Here is an 11,946-nt window from a genome sequence, read left to right as displayed (position 1 = left end):
TGGATCAGAAACTATTTCTAAAGGATTAAAAATTCGCTACATTAAAAAAGAAAAGTATGAAAAATTTGTTAAAAGTTAGACTCAACTTGTATGAATGAAATAAGAGCTCTAAAAAAGGAAAATGCATAAATGAAGTTTGAATAATTAAAAATTCAAAATTTAAAAATATAAGAGAACTAAAGCGGGTTTCTACTTTTGTAATAGATGCAACATATTTTATTTGTGATGCTTTTCAAACTAAGAAGTTAAATAGTAAATCTGTATATTTAAAAGTTAGTTTCAAATATTTTAAAATTTGACATTGTAATTATAGAAAGCATGGACACACAAAATCAAATTTACTTGTTAAGAAAATTTAAGTAACAAAAATAAAGCTACTATTTAAAGAGAAAAGTTTATATAAGTGCAAGGCTCTAAACAATTAAATTAAGGCACACCTCAAAATTTTCACTAGAAGAGGTCGTTTTGATGCCCAAATGTCCTCAAATCGATCATCTCGACCTCAAGATGAATGGAAATGAGAAAAAATTGGATTTCAAGTTTTGGAAATAGTGCATCTTGTAATGCATTTTTGGACTATCAATTTTCAAGTTTTCATAGATATGTCCAATCTACACTATTTTGAAGCTTTAAATTTTATGTTTAGAGATAAAAATATATTTTAAGGCTATCACAAAGATTTCCAGTATTGAACCACATTTCTTGACACTATTTAAAGATGCACTTTACTTTGATTGTTTAGAGACTCGGTTTTATAAAAACCACACTCTTATTTAAATGTGCTAATACAAAATATTTTATTGTAAGAAGATTTTTTTTTTTTTTGTACCTTTAAAAATTCTTTAAAATATTTGTCATAATTAAAATTATTGGGTGAAATTCATAATTTTTTTTATTTTTTTATTTTTTACAAAATTTGAGTTTTTAGAGATAAGTCTTATACCAAAGACATAATGTTATTTCAAATTTTTAAAATCCATAATAAATTTTTTAAAAAATGCATAATTACATAGTAATATGGGATGTAAATGACAAACTATTGTGGTAATAATACTATAAACATACTTATAGCTATTAATGATTATTAATATTACTAAAACTCAAAAGTGAAAAAAGAAAAAGAAAAAGAAAAAGAAAAAGAAAAAGAAAATAAAGGAATAATAACATACAGTATTGGAACTTACCTTGTTAATGACTTCTTGCTCAATTTACTATATATACTCAAATATTTAACCAAAAAACCATAAATGAAAATACAAAATCATATAACAATAAACAAATAGAAAATTTCATTAAAAAAAAGCTGTAGAATGTATTTATTTTCAAATATCTGAAAATTATAATAAAATTTACTATATTTTTAGAAAGGATGGACAAAAACAAGCTTACTTTTTAAGAAAATTAAAGTTACTAGATTACAAAAAAAGCTATTATTTAAAAGTGCTAATAAAAATTAATTTTTTATGGAAAGAAAAACTATTTCTCACAACTTTAAAAATTCTTTGAAAGATTCATCACAAATAAAACTAATAAGCATAGAAATTCAAAATTCAGAATTTTAGTTTTTAATGATGAGTCTTATCTTAAAGACAATGTTATTTAAAATTGAGAAAATTACAAAAAAAAAACCCTAATATTACACTTTTTATGCAACTAAAAACTCCCAATACTACACTTTCTGTGCAACTTACCGCCAACCTAACTTTTTCTCTCACTTTCTAATTTATGCAAGACTCTATATATTATAGCGATAGGGTTCTTTTTAGCGTTAATGGAAAAATGCAGATTGCTTTGTAATAAGAGAGAATAGACAAACGTCAAGAAGATAGCTATTATAACCATATTCTCCATTACCTAAAAAGAACCCCATCAGACTTACTATAAAATATAAACAACTATTATAACCATATTCTCCATTGCCTAAAAAAAACCCCATCAAACTTACTATAAAATATAAAATATTATCACTTATCACAAAATACACCTTTCATATTAAGTGGACATACGATGTATACTTTCCTTTCACAACTAACACAAAGTCGACTCTATCGAGTCCATGCAACATCGCATTAGCCAAATCGGTAACTTGAAGATGCTCTTGAACAGTATCAGCCTTTCGATCATCTGATTGGACTTTATGAGAGCGACAAAAATGAGGAAGTTGTGAAATGAATATTAGTTTTGTGAAAGCAAATGAAGAGAGAGGAATGGGCCAAAGGAGGGGATGAAGGGGCGAGCAATGGATTCCTTCTTTTCTTTCATAGCTCAAGAAAACCGAAAAAAAAGGTTTCAAAAAGGATTTTGGATTGAGGAAAAGTAATACGACAGATAATATATTATGGGAAACCTTTATATAAGGTTGCAACTTTAAAATGTAGTATTAAAGCGCGTCCATCGGAAAGGGCTGTTTTGATGTTAGGAAACCCTTTAATTGATCATCTAGACATTGAGATATATCAATATATATAATAAAAAAAAAGGATTTCGAATCCCAAAAATAATGTATCATGTATATATTATTTGGACCATTCATTTTTCAAGAATTTCAAGTGTTCATAGATCTACTTGATTAGAACCATTATTTGAAGTTCAAAATTTTATGATTAAAGATGAAAATGGATTCTTAAGTTATCCTAAGAATTTTTTACACCAAAATTATATCTTACAATAAAATTTAAATTTAGAGGTGCACTTTATTTTGGTTGTTTAAAGTAGCAACCTTATGCAAAGTATGTATAAGGTTGCAGCCAGATAAGGTAGAAGGTGGATCTCAAAAATCTAGTAGAAAATAATGCTTCAAAGTTGGAAACGCTTCCAATTGATTATCGATATAAAGAAAAAGATAATTTCAAGCTACAAAAATAGTCTATCTTGTAACAAGTTATTTGGACCACCCATTTCAAGATATTCTAGTGTTTATAGTTCTGCCCGATTTATACCATTGGAATTCTAAGTTTTGTAATGAGCGTTTAACATGGATTTTCAAGCCGTCGTAAGATTTCTGACACTAAAACTATATTTTCTAACAAAAGTTAGAGGCACACCTTACTTGCATAATTTAAAGTGTACAAACATCACCCATTTTAAAAATCCAAAGTGGGAATTAGGGTTGTTAACGGGCTAGGCCACCTGAGCCTAACCCAAAACAATATCAGGTAGCACTACTTCCGTTCTAGGCTAGAAAATTTAGTTTGGGGTCAAACTGAATTTATGATAATGAGGCTGGAGCCCCGAAGAGCTTGGGTGACAGGACCACATGTAAATATGAGAAAAATATTGAATATGTACTAAACAATTTTCCAGACCAGGCCGAGCAAGTGCTAGCCCTATCCCACCCCAAATATGTCGAGCCCATTCCAAATCCGCGAGCCTTAACATATCGCCCAAACCCGGCCCGAAACTTTGCCGACGCTGTAAGCCCGACGGCCCGCCCTAGCCCATTAACAGCCCTAGTAAGAAGGTTCCTCTCCAAAAGGTCCCTAAGATCGTGTTTGTTTTTCTGAAAGTATTCTTTCAGAAGTACTTTTTTTAGATTTTGAAAAAGTTCCGCGTTTGTTTCACATTTTTCATGAACAGTTCAAAAACTAATCTTTCAACAAAAGTTCCCATTCATTTGCTAAAAAGTAACAGTTCAAAAAATAATCTTTCAACAAAAGTTCTCATTCATTTGCTAAAAAGTGAAAGATTACAGTCCTACGGAGTAAGAACTTAATCGTCCATAACTTTTTTGTTGATCCATTCACTATGCATAATATAAATACATAATATTAGTATCATTAATATAATATAAAATAATATTGCTGTAACAGAATCATATATAATATAATATTAATATATTATAAATTTATTTTATTAATATCATTTATATCATATAATATATATTGATTATATATTATATGTCATATATAATACTACTATATATTTATATTATACTATAATATTTATATTATACTATATATTATGTATAATATATAAATATTATATACATTTATTATATTAAATATATATTAATATTTAATATAATATTTTATATTATACTAAATATTATATATAATATATTTATCACATTATATATAATATTTATATTATATGTAAATATAATATATATTTATTGTATTCATATATAATACACAATATAAATATGATATATAAATATATTATAATATAATAATATAAATATTATATTAAATAAATAATATATATATGCATAACATATATAATATGTATTTATGATATTATATAATAATTATATTATTATATTATAGAAATATCTTATATTATGTATACAAATATATGTTAATAAAATATATTATATTATATATGTTATTTATTTATATTTATATGGTTAATATGTGTATATTATCAAAGACAGTACCCAGAACTTTTTTAACATTTCAGCAGGCTATCAAACACTGTACGGAGAACTTATTTAAACATTTCAAAACAAAACATTCAACTTCCATAAGATATCTCTCATAAAAATAAAGGCGCCCTAAAAGAGTGAAGAATGGGGTGAAAAGGAAAAAAAATGTAGGTTGCACCCATAACTTATTTAAACTTTTCAAAACAAGGCATTCAACTTTTCAAAAAATTTAAAAACATTTAACTTTCAAAAAGATATTTTTCAAAAAAACAAACTGCCCTAAAAGAGTAGGGAATGGGGTGAAAAGAAAAAAAGATGTAGATAGGCCGAGGGATGAAACACAAGTCCACTACCTTGCAAGACATCGCATTCATACGTATAGGCTTTGGTGTAAGCATCGAAATGACAAGAAACAATGTGTAGTGTGTAGAGATGAAGACAACCTATGAATGGAGGCATGTGAAAACCCCAAAGCCTAGTCACATTCAACCCGATTTACGTGTCATAAACAAAGGAAAGATACAAACATCATACCAGTTTGTTGTTGGGAGGCTTGGAGCATTTCAATAATATTTAATGTTTAGGTAGAATGGACCTTTTGTGACATGTGGTCGAGTTAAGTATTTGAAGGTTCAGTACATATTAGGCAATTTTGCTTTTTATTTTGGTTATTTATGAATTTTAGGTAAGTCGACAGGGTTTAATGACACAAAATATAATTGAAAAAGACATGGAGTATATTTTTGAGTAGGAGACAATAGAGTGGGAGACAATACGACAACACTTCTAAAAAATTATGTTTGTAGCATTTGTATCATCCCAAAAATTGTACATATCCTCTTTTCATCCTAATAGTTATTTTTTTAAAAAAATAAAATTCAATTTACCTATAGATATGATTAAAATGAGGCCCCTCCAACATCGATTCTAGACCGTCCATTTTATGAATTTGAAGATCTAGGCCTTTACAAACTCAAAACCATTTTTTTTCTCTTTTTCAACATTGTTCATCTAATGATAACAACGCTATCCAATAATTTTGAATAGAGAAAAATCCTTCTAAGGCCTAGATCTAAGCTTCTTAACAAAATGAACGGCTTATGTTGATCGGATAAAATAACACTTTCTAGAGTATATTTTCAAATTTTGTTTTTTTTTATTGTTCAATAGAATGAAAAGAACATACTTTTAAAAATTGGGATCCAACAAATGGCACTAACATGGAGAGAGAGAGATTGGGCTATTTCATCTTTGAGCAATGCGGCGTATTTTTTTAGGAAGCAAATTGTACAAATGTAAATGTAATGTGATTGAATAATTCCTTGAAAAAAAGTGAAAAAAAAAAGTTCTCCTTCAAGGATTGCGTATTTTCCTTCAGCGATTAAAAATTTGGCCTCGTGTTGTTGAAGGGGATTCTATGAATATTATCAATTGGTGCACGAAAGAAACTCTATCGTCATGCATTGAAGGGGATTCTATGAATATTATCAATTGGTGCACGAAAGAAACTCTATCGTCATGCAGTGTGAGAAGTAAATGGATGGAAGTCATGGACATTAGTGGTCGATTGGTAGTTTCTTTCCAGCACGTCTACAGGGAGGCAAATGCGACGGCGGAGGACTTAGCAAAAAAAGGGACTCAGTTGGATGAATTGTCGGCTGCTAAAGAACTTTTTCTTTGATTTTCATTTTGATGTTTTTGTAAATTTGTAACATCTTTGTTACTCGTCAAAAATAAATAAATAAATAAATAAATAATTCAAAAGATATTATAGTCCCACAGGAGTATATTATCCGTTTACTCCCTCGGGCAAAACCCCATCTTCATTAATTTAGGACCCCAAATTTTTGGGATGTTACCTCTTCAACCCCATTAAATGTTTGTGCAAATGTTTTAATGTATTTTATATTTTTAAACTACTATATTTATTATTATTATTATTATTATTATTAGTTTCTAACATTTGGTCCACCAGGATCGACCCGTGGTAAGTGATCGGACAGGTTTCAACTAGATCAAACCTCTTATCGATTTAGTGTATGGTCCGATCCTAGTAACACTGTTTTTGGCTGCTAAAGCGGGTTGTTTTCTCCAGTGAGAACACCGTAAATTGTCCCTTGAGCTTTTCCACTAAAATAAAATTTTATTCTTGTACATCAACACCTTGCGATAAATTTTAGTTGTCTTCGCAAATTAGAAACCCTTTCCAAGAAAATAAGTCAAATTTGGTGGAAGTTTTGTAGTTTTCCCTGCAAACAGCAAGGCCATGGGTGAGAAGGAGTATTCTCTGGTTTTCTCTCAAGAGCCAAGGTAATGGTGTTCAAAATTTCGTGGGCATTTTACCCTTTTTCTTATGAATGCTATGGGGCATTTTACCCTCTTACTTTCAATTTGGTAAACTTAGATTTTGTGAGGTAAGGAGGTTTTCGTATTACAAAATACTTGTGATATTTTATAATGAGATCATTTCTTTTTGGCGTAACGAGGCTACAATTACTTACAACCATCCAATAGCTTGAGTGTGTAACAAAATTTGTAAATTTTTTTTTTCAGTTAAGAGCTTGTTCATGCCCAATTTCACATCTAATGGTCAAGATTAATTGTGACCACCTTGTACGAAAAAGGGATCCATGGTATTTTCAGGTCGATTTATATCATTTTAATTTCTTCAAGATAGTATGTCTTTCAAATTATTCAATTTTCTTCAAGACCATACATGTTTCAAATTAAACATGGGAATGTAGAAAGGGGATCGATTCAACTTCACCATCGAAAAGCAAAATAAGGGGTGCAGTTTGCATACAATGCATCCATAGGTGTAGAGGTCAGGCGCACCTTCAAATTTTATCATGGCATATAATTTTGATGTAAAATGTTTTTAGGATTATCTCAAAATCTATTTTTATATCTAATTATAAAACTTTAAATTTCAAAAATGGTTAAAATCAAGTCGATCTATAAACATATGAAAATCTTGAAAATAGACTGTGTAGATAATATGTTGTAAAATGCACTATTTTTTAGACTTAAAAAATCTTTTTATTTTTTTATAGTCATACATCTTGATGCCGAGATGATCAATCAAAATGTCTTTCAACATTAAAACTACCTCTTTCAATGGATTTTTTAGGGGCATCCGTAGTTCTACATTATATGGTAGCATCCTTATATAAATTTTTTCCCAAAATAAGCCTTCTATGGAAAAAAAAAAGACCTTATTGTGATAGGTTGCTTTCTCTCTCATGAGTTGCTATGCCATACGGAGCGCGTACCCGGAGATAACTATATAAAGGTTTTTCAATGTACAACATAATATACTCCCGCAGGTACATGCTCCCTCGATTAAAAATCCTATCCAGGGTTATCTTTAGGATCCCAAATTTTGGAATGAATCTTTTTTGACCAACAAAAAACCTCAAAAAAAAAAAAAAAAACATGAAAAATGAAAGATATACGTTATGCATGTTCTTGGAAAAAACAATTTCATAGGATTCAATGATGACAGTAAAAAATTTCATCAAGAAGACAAACACAAAACCTATAATTTTTTCTCATTTGGTGATTCTGAAGTATATTTCAAGATTTTCGATTGAGAAAATACTTATGAGTTAGTCTTTTAGACGAGATAGTAAGTGCACAGTTGATTTTAATTGTCTCAATTTCTATTTGTAACCTACTGTTTCTCCTACTTGAGTATCGATCTGAGAGAAAGAACCCACGACATGAAATTTTGGGTTACTTGTACGGGAACTTTGGGTATATAAATTTGTTTTACTAACTTAGAGTTTAAGATAGTTTCTTATGCATTTTTGGTTCCGAGAAAGATTTATCGGGAGAGGGAGTTTTGAATATCTATTTGGATGCAATAGTAAAACTATTGATCATCTTCGCTTTTTTTAAGAGTTATCTATTAATGGTCTTAACCTTTGAACATAATTTACCAACCACGAAAATCTCCTTCTTTGTGTTTTCTTTTCGATCTATTTTTCTTTGTGCATTATTATGTTCATTAGTGTCTTCTCCTTGTTTTCATATTGTAATCGACTTGTCTGGTTGGTGTTATGATCCGTCTGGTTGGGGGCTTTCACGAGAACAATGTACTCCCAAGGGAACAAGCTGTACACGCTCATATGCAGAATTGAACTTTATTGAACTAATGAGATAAAGTATGACTCCTGTTGGCTTAGTAGTTTGTACATAGGGCTGTCATGTCTTTGAGAGGGCCTAAGGAAACATCATATAAACTTAATTTTTTTTTGAAAAGAATATATTTGGGGGGGGGGGGGGTTAGAGGGGAACTAGGTTGGGGTCCATATGATCTCTGAATCGATTCGGTCTTTATCAATTCGCATCCAAATCGGCATTTCAAATAAGAAATTGTTGGGTTTTTAAATACTGGTTGTAAGGATCTTAAGGCCCACAGTAGGAGATGAAGAATGGTATTAAGAATCTACAAATTTATTTGGATGTGGTATTTCCATTCTAAGAAAGGGTGAGGACCTTAAACTTTCTTTTAACCCATCCTAAGCCCGAGTAAAGGAGATGAGTCATGTTAAGTAGGCAGCCACCATAATACTTTGTCAAAACTTTTTATGAAGCAAGAATATAAGTTATGCTTATGCTAGGGCATTAACCTCATCGAGGATATGACCCTTAATAGAGCAGAATGATGGAACAAGATTTATGTAGCTAACCCCAATTAGTTGGAAACATAGTTAAACAGTTTCCATTCAAAACGTGATTTTTTCAAAAATCTCTGATTTTTTTTAAATCCGTTAAGAACTTTGAGTTTTTCAAAATATATTTAAAAATTCATGGTTTTTATGGAACCGATATAAATCCTTATTCTTTCTTTCTCAAAAAAACTTCTCAAAAATTTCTTCCCTATAACTTTATTTTTTCATTAGCTTAATAGTATTGAATTTTGGTTTAAAGATAAACATATTAATAGTGTTGGTAAATTCAGAATCTTGATTTAACAAAAAATTCCATGAAAAATTTACTAATAAGCTCCCTTAAAAATAACTGTACAAAAAAATACAAGCAATATATTCCCCAAAAAAATAACATATCAAAATAGTCATAAATCCCAAAATAATAAGTGGAGTTAGAAGAAGAATAACCCAATGAAAAGACTTTTTTTTTCTTCTTTAAACCTATAGCTTCCTTCTAAAGAGTAAGAGAGAGATTCAATGATATTAAAGATTTAGGTAGGAAGGAATTTGGTGTGAAATTTCATTAGAGTATAAAACATAGCAGTTTTGATGGACTACTATTTTATATATTTGGGTCTTTGTGTTATGTTTTAGTTAAGTGCAATTGTATATTGAGATTTTTGCTTTCTTTTAAACCCATACTTTAGTTTACGGTTCTTGTTATTTACTAATGTAGTTCTTGCGTTTAGGATTGTTTTTGCTTCATTTTTTATGGACCTAATAAATCTATGATATATTTTGTGTTGTGATGACAAATTAAGTATTGTTGTTGGATTTATTAAAAGTTTGGACGAAAAACTGTCAAGTAGTATTCTAACGACACTAGGTATTGCCATAAAATTATTGTTCAATGGCCTTAATATATTTATACAATAACTATAAGTCATACTCCTATATTGTGTCATCTTTATACATTTGATTTTGTTACTCTATTTTTTTTAGCCAAACCAGAAATATTCATATCCTATAACTTACCTGATGTTTTGGTGATCTGTATTCTTCTAATTATTTGAAATAAAATCAATTTATTGCCAATATACTATTATTCTCCAACTTGCTAACTATGATTGGGAAAAAAGGTCTGACAATGATGATGATGATTTCTATCATTAAGAAGAAAAAATATATAGGAGGATTTCACCAATTTTTTATGCAAAAGAAACTAAAACATATACAAGATTCATCAAATCTTTTATGCAAGCTATGCAAATATGGATAACAAAGATATTGAGGATGCATGCAAAAAACAGTACACCTTCCTCTAGGGGTGGCAACGGGTCGGGTATAAGTCGGGTTCGGCTGGACCCATGCCTGAACCCATCATGTCTTGGATTTGGTGGGATCCATTGCATCACATGGCTATGAGGTTTTTTTTTTTGGTTTTTTTTTTGCCATCATATACCTTATGATTATGAACTTCTTTTTTTGTCAATATTATTACAATATGAACACCAACCGCACTCTTAAAGACATATGATTACCACCATATACCCTATGATTACAGGTATAGATTAGGTCGGCTAGATGCAAGCCCAAATCTTGATCCAAATAGTATTATGGTCCAAAAGTTTAACTTATACCCAAATCCTGATCCAAATAGTATTATGGTCCAAAACTTTAACTTATATCTAGATCCGAGGTCGGATCGATTGCCACCCCTACCTTCCTCATAGAGCAAGTCCCTTCTCCTAACGACTTTGCCCGACCACAGACGGAATATTCGCATCTTTTAATTCGTTGTTCTCTTTCATATTCCGATCCGCTTCACACGTGCTAAACGAAATAGTCGGTGGAGGCGAGAGTAGTTAAAGGCGTGCGCACTGGTGGCTCTCAAACAATGGAGCTTGGTGCCAAAAATTAAAACGCAACTTGAAAGGTGGCGATGTATTTGAGAGGAAGCCGAGTCTCCTTCTAAATAAATGGTAACCTCAGTTTTTTTTTATAAGACCAAAACATCCTTTTTGAAATTTCTAACCAGACTTTCATGTTTAATTTAGGGGTGGCAACCGGTCGGATCCAGTTGGACTTGGACCCAGTTCTATACCCGAATAATATTTGGGTCTTAGTCCGTCGCGTCCAAAAATTGGATCCATATTTGTACCTGTCAGGTCTCGGATCTAGTCAAGTTTCTTTTTTTTCTTTTTTTTTCTCTTTTTTTACTATCATATACTCATATTATTGAAAACAAAGTCTCAATCACCCACCATTAGATTTCAAAGTGTTTGATTTGTCATTTAATAGCTAAAGATGACTACGTATGATCATTAATCCATCCAAACAAATAGGATTTAAAGTAAAGTATTTTATCTCCAATAGTTTATGGGTATGAGTCAAGTCCGGCTCGACCTGGACCGGAGCCCAACCCATCGGGTCTAAAACTTGGACCCATGCCTGAACTTGAGGTTGGGTCTTCTCATCGGGTCCCCCCTCTGGTCGGGTCCCCCCTCTGGTCGGGTCCATTGCCACCCCTACTGTTTATGCACGAATGATATTGAACAATTGAAAATGGACTACGATGGGAAAATCCTACATTTATAGCAAATCCCCAATGAGTTAAAATGAAACTTATCACAGAAATAATAATGATATTAACTTATAAGCACCAAGAGGAGAAAAAAGCTCTTAATTCTATGTGACCAATGAAAATTGCCGAACCGACTTAGGACTTCCCGGGCCAGCTGAGGACCTTGACAAACTCAAGGTAAAACCTTAGGACTCACTTGAACCCCTACTCTAAACCATCATAGTCATCATAGCCTTTTCCCAATTACTTGAGATTGACTAACCCCCATTCTAAACCCTAGTATTAGTATTACAAATTACCTGTCCAAATCAAGTGACTCGGTCTCACCACTCTGGCGAACTTGA

The sequence above is a fragment of the Amborella trichopoda genome, chromosome 4, assembly GCF_054954075.1.
Source record: "Amborella trichopoda isolate Santa Cruz 75 chromosome 4, AtrichopodaSantaCruz75HAP2 v2.0, whole genome shotgun sequence".
NCBI lineage: Eukaryota > Viridiplantae > Streptophyta > Magnoliopsida > Amborellales > Amborellaceae > Amborella > Amborella trichopoda.
The sequence above is the reverse complement of the archived record's forward strand: the minus strand, read 5'-3'. Positions refer to the sequence as shown.